A 6,000-nucleotide genomic window follows, 5' to 3' on the forward strand; every position below is an offset into this window, starting at 1 on the left:
CTTTTTTTTTCTTTTTTTTCAAAAAACGATGGGCTATAACCCATGTTTTTTTTTTTTTTTTTTTTTTTTTTCAAAACCTCAAAAATGAGGAAAAACGGCGTGCTATAATATGCCGTATGGTATGGGCTATATCCCATGGTCAAAAATGATGAAAAACGAGGTTACTTTTTTTTTTTTTTTTTTTTCAAAAAACGATGGGCTATAACCCATGTTTTTTTCATTTTTTTCATTTTTTTCAAAACCTCAAAAATGATGAAAAACTGCGTGCTATAATATGCCGTATGGTATGGGCTATAGCCCATGGTCAAAAATGATGAAAAACGAGGTTACTTTTTTTTTCTTTTTTTCAAAAAACGATGGGCTATAACCCATGTTTTTTTTTTTTCCTTTTTTTTCAAAACCTCAAAAATGATGAAAAACGGCGTGCTATAATATGCCGTATGTTATGGGCTATAGCCCATGGTCAAAAATGATGAAAAACGAGGTTACTTTTTTTTTTCTTTTTTCAAAAAACGATGGGCTATAACCCATGTTTTTTTTTTTTTTCATTTTTTCAAAACCTCAAAAATGATGAAAAACGGCGTGCTATAATATGCCGTATGGTATGGGCTATAGCCCATGGTCAAAAATGATGAAAAACGAGGTTACTTTTTTTTTTTCTTTTTTCAAAAAACGATGGGCTATAACCCATGTTTTTTTTTTTTTTCATTTTTTCAAAACCTCAAAAATGATGAAAAACGGCGTGCTATAATATGCCGTATAACCCATGTTTTTTTTGTTTTTTTCATTTTTTTCAAAACCTCAAAAATGATGAAAAACGGCGTGCTATAATATGCCGTATGGTATGGGCTATAGCCCATGGTCAAAAATGATGAAAAACGAGGTTACTTTTTTTTTTTTTTTTTTTTTTTAACGATGGGCTATAACCCTTTTTTTTTTTTTTCAAAACCTCAAAAATGATGAAAAACGGCGTGCTATAATATGCCGTATGGTATGGGCTATAGCCCATGGTCAAAAATGATGAAAAACGAGGTTACTTTTTTTTTCTTTTTTTCAAAAAACGATGGGCTATAACCCATGTTTTTTTTTTTTTTTTTCATTTTTTTCAAAACCTCAAAAATGATGAAAAACGGCGTGCTATAATATGCCGTATGGTATGGGCTATATCCCATGGTCAAAAATGATGAAAAACGAGGTTACTTTTTTTTTTTTTCTTTTTTCAAAAAACGATGGGCTATAACCCATGTTTTTTTTTTTTCCTTTTTTTTCAAAACCTCAAAAATGATGAAAAACGGCGTGCTATAATATGCCGTATGTTATGGGCTATAGCCCATGGTCAAAAATGATGAAAAACGAGGTTACTTTTTTTTTTTTTTTTTTCAAAAAACGATGGGCTATAACCCATGTTTTTTTTTTTTTTCATTTTTTCAAAACCTCAAAAATGATGAAAAACGGCGTGCTATAATATGCCGTATGGTATGGGCTATAGCCCATGGTCAAAAATGATGAAAAACGAGGTTACTTTTTTTTTTTTTTTTTTCAAAAAACGATGGGCTATAACCTATGCTTTTTTTTCCATTTTTTTCAAAACCTCAAAAATGATGAAAAACGGCGTGCAATAATATGCCGTATGGTATGGGCTATAGCCCATGGTCAAAAATGATGAAAAACGAGGTTACTTTATTTTTTCATTTTTTTCAAATCCTCAAAAATGATGAAAAACGGCATGCTATAGTATGCCGTACAGTATGGGCTATTAGACGAGCGTCTAAAAATGGGATAAAAATGTCTAAAAATAGACGTGTTTTAGACGTCTATTTTTAGACGTTTTTTATCCCATTTTTGACCATGGGCTATAGCCCATACTGTACGGCATACTATAGCAAGCCGTTTTTCATCATTTTTGAACATGGGCTATAGCCCCTACCGTACGTCATACTATAGCACTCTTTTCATCATTTTTGAGGATTTGAAAAAAAATCAAATTTTCAAAAAACATGGGTTATAGCCCATCGTTTTTTGAAATGTTGAATTTTTTTTAACCTCGTTTTTCATCATTTTTGAACATGGGCGCCCCTACCGTACGTCATACTATAGCACGCCGTTTTTCATCATTTTTTTGGATTTGAAAAAAAATCAAAATTTCAAAAAACATGGGTTATACCCCATCGTTTTTTGAAAATTTGAAAAAAAAAATGTAACCTTGTTTTTCATCATTTTTGAACATGGGCTATAGCCCCTACCGTACGGCATACTATAGCACGCCGTTTTTCTACATTTTTGAGGATTTGAAAAAAAATCTAAATTTAAAAAAACATGGGTTATAGCCCATCGTTTTTTGAAATTTTGATTTTTTTTTAACCTCATATTTCATCATTTTTGAACATGGGCTATAGCCCCTACCGTACGGCATACTATAGCACGCCGTTTTTCTACATTTTTGAGGATTTGTAAAAAAATCAAAATTTCAAAAAACATGGGTTATAGCCCATCGTTTTTTTAAATAAAAAAAAATAACCTCGTTTTTCATCATTTTTGAACATGGGCTATAGCCCCTACCGTATGGCATACTATAGCACGCAGTTTTTCATCATTTTTGAGGATTTGAAAAAAAATTAAAAAAAAAAAAAACATGGGTTATAGCCCATCGTTTTTTTATATTTTGAAAAAAAGAATTAACCTCGTTTTTCATCATTTTTGAACATGGGCTATAGCCCCTACCGTACGGCATACTATAGCATGCCGTTTTTCAACATTTTTGAGGATTTGAAAAAAATGGGAAATCGGGGAAAAGCGAAAGGCTATATATAGTCCATGGTCTCGGAGTGAACATAAATCATGAGTAATAAATAGACTTGGTAACCAAACTGTAGGGAGTTCAAACACAGTAGGGAACCTGGGGTTATCATCTATGAAAAGGCAACACAATGAGCAGAAAATTTAAATAAACGATACAACAAATTGAGCAGAGCACTGCAGGGACTTGAACCCCGTTCTGGTAAACCAGGAGTACCACACCAGTGCCTTAGTTTGTGTTGTTGTAATTTACAGGTTAATTATTTTCAACTTTTTCCTCAAATCCTGCAAAATCATGAAAAACGGCATGCGGTCTGAAAACATGGGCCATCTATAGTATGTCGTTTTTTTCATGATTTCATCTATTTTCAAAACCTCCAAAATCATTAGCTTGTGAGCTTGTAGATCTGATTTGTTTTGCTAACCGTCAGAATAGTGATTCTAGGGTTGATGTCGTTAATGTAATAAATAAATACATAAATGAAGATGGATGAATGGATGGATTTATTTATTACATTAACGATCTGAACGAATGAATGAATACTAAAAGATTTGGAACTCCTCTGTAGCAACGCTGAGGAAACCCCACACTAGGGGTCAGAGAACCATGTGATCAGAACCATCACTGGCTCCTGGTTAAATACAGAACCATGTGATCAGAACCATCACTGGCTCCTGGTTAAATACAGAACCATGTGATCAGAACCATCACTGGCTCCTGGTTAAATACAGAACCATGTGATCAGAACCATCACTGGCTCCTGGTTAAATACAGAACCATGTGATCAGAACCATCACTGGCTCCTGGTTAAATACAGAACCATGTGATCAGAACCATCACTGGCTCCTGGTTAAATACAGAACCATGTGATAAGAACCATCACTGGCTCCTGGTTAAATACAGTTTTAAATCCTCCTCCTCACATACAAAGCTCTCAACGACCAGGCATCACAATATCTCAAAGAACGCATCGATCCCTACAATCCTGAACAGAACACGAGTGCGTTCACAGAATGCAACAATGCTTACTGTTCCAGAAATATCAAAAGTGACAATAGGAGGCAGGGCGTTTAAGTCCCAGGCACCTCCTCTGTGGAACCTACTCCAGGCTTCGGTCTGTGGGGCTGACACGCTCTGCACATTTAGGACCATTAAAAACCTCTCTAGGACAAAGCCTATAGCTAGTCATCAGTACTCACCCGACAAAGGAAAAAGTGAGTAAGGGGACCCCTCCACCCAACCCCACACCTTTGTTGTGTTTGTCTCCCAGTAGTGCTTGTAATTAACACCGTAGAGGCCCCAGTAAGGCTGTAATTAACCCATATACTGCCACCTGCTGGACACACAGCCAACCTCAGACTGCCGAGGCCATTTCAATGCTGCACATGCTGGACCCACATCCTGTTTTGGCCATCCATCTTTAATGCTACATAAACAGTGTTTGCTAGCAAGCTAAAATGAAGCCATCCTTGCTCTAGAAAGCGCCAATGTTTCCATCTAAACCACCGGATAAATCAGCAAAGACCTCCGAACATTGCGCATTTTATCCAGGGGGGCAGTCAGCCAGATATTTCGTGAAGCCTCATTTGAAATCGGTAGTTCATATAATGGCCTGTTGTGGCGCTGGACTGGACCCAAAAAGCCCCATAGCTCCATAGAGGCCCATGTATTTTGGCCCAACTTCACCTAGACTGTATTACCTTAATAAACATGGTCATGAATACTTTCTTCTTCCAGTCACTAGTTTAAAGTCTCATTTCTAATGTCATAATATTCTTTTTGGAAAATTATGGTCCCATTAATTAAAATAATGACCATAAAGTCGCGTATGTTCTGAGGGGCGTGGCTACCGTTACCGTCTATGATCGGGATTCCCCTCCCACTCAAGAGTCTTCTCCTCCCACTCGAGTCAAAATAAAAACCAACGGAGAAGAAGGGGGGGAAGTCCCGCCTCGTTGTCTGGGCAGCCAATGGCCAGCTGGACCCAAACGGAGCCAGCCAATGGCCAGCTGGTCCAAAATGGATCTAGAAAGATGGCGATTTACAGTGCAGGGATTTCAGGCTTCATTTTACGTTCATGTTAGACCCGGGGAACGCTTTGTCCATATTCTTTTACAGTATGATTTTATCCAAACCACCTCCGTATATAGATCGAGTTATTCAGCTTTTTAGTCAGCCTGTATAATGGGAGGTGGACGGCAGCGCGTCCGAGACCATGGACTATAGCCTTTCGCTTTTCCGTGAATACAAAACCTTTTTGAAAGACGCAGTCCCATCAGTGTCCGAGTTGCCAGTGACTGTAGGGTTGTGACCCCACACTACAGAGGTGGCACGACACTAAAATACAATCATAGCCCCGTAGAGAGCACTTTGTCGACTTAGAGCATGTTACGTAGACGGCACTAGAATTGCATTTTATGTAGTCCTAGCACTTTATAGTATAGCATAGTTTATATGTATAGTTTTTCATTATATAAATATTCCACCGTTACGTTCTTAGCTTACGCATGTTTCATGACAACTACTTTGTGATGCATTGCCATGCTTTGATATTGCTTAATGTAAGCATGCTCTGGATTAAGAGAGTCTGCTAAATGCCTGAATTGTATCATTCACCAGCATACTACTAGTAAATAAAATAGATCTACAAAAGGTCATTTTTGGGGCATCCAATGATTGATATAATCCTCATAATGACCATATGCATGTTCTAAAAGTGTTCATAGGATTCTTCATAGGTTAAGTTATGACCCCCACCTCACCCCTGCCCACTTTGGCAGGCTGGAATGGCTTAGGGTCGACGACAGAGTACAGCATCTTGCAATGGATTCGACACATCACCAAGATACCCATGTACCTGTCTAAATACTTCACTAAGATACCCATGTACCTGTCTAAATACTTCACTAAGATACCCATGTACCTGTCTAAATACTTCACTAAGATACCCATGTACCTGTCTAAATACTTCACTAAGATACCCATGTACCTAAATACTTCCTTAATGTAAACGAAGTCCAACAAACCATGTACAACCCAGATTCGGCACAAACAAGGGACTAAATTATTTTCGCTCCTATGCCACCAAAATGTGGAACGCCCTACCAACAGTCATTAAGTCGTACTGTTTGACAACCTGGTCACAGACAAATCAGACAACTTTAAAACCCATAGAATCACTGTACAAGCAGACATTAACTTGA

Source organism: Protomyctophum parallelum, assembly GCF_964188405.1.
Source record: "Protomyctophum parallelum genome assembly, chromosome: 16".
Taxonomy (NCBI): domain Eukaryota; kingdom Metazoa; phylum Chordata; class Actinopteri; order Myctophiformes; family Myctophidae; genus Protomyctophum; species Protomyctophum parallelum.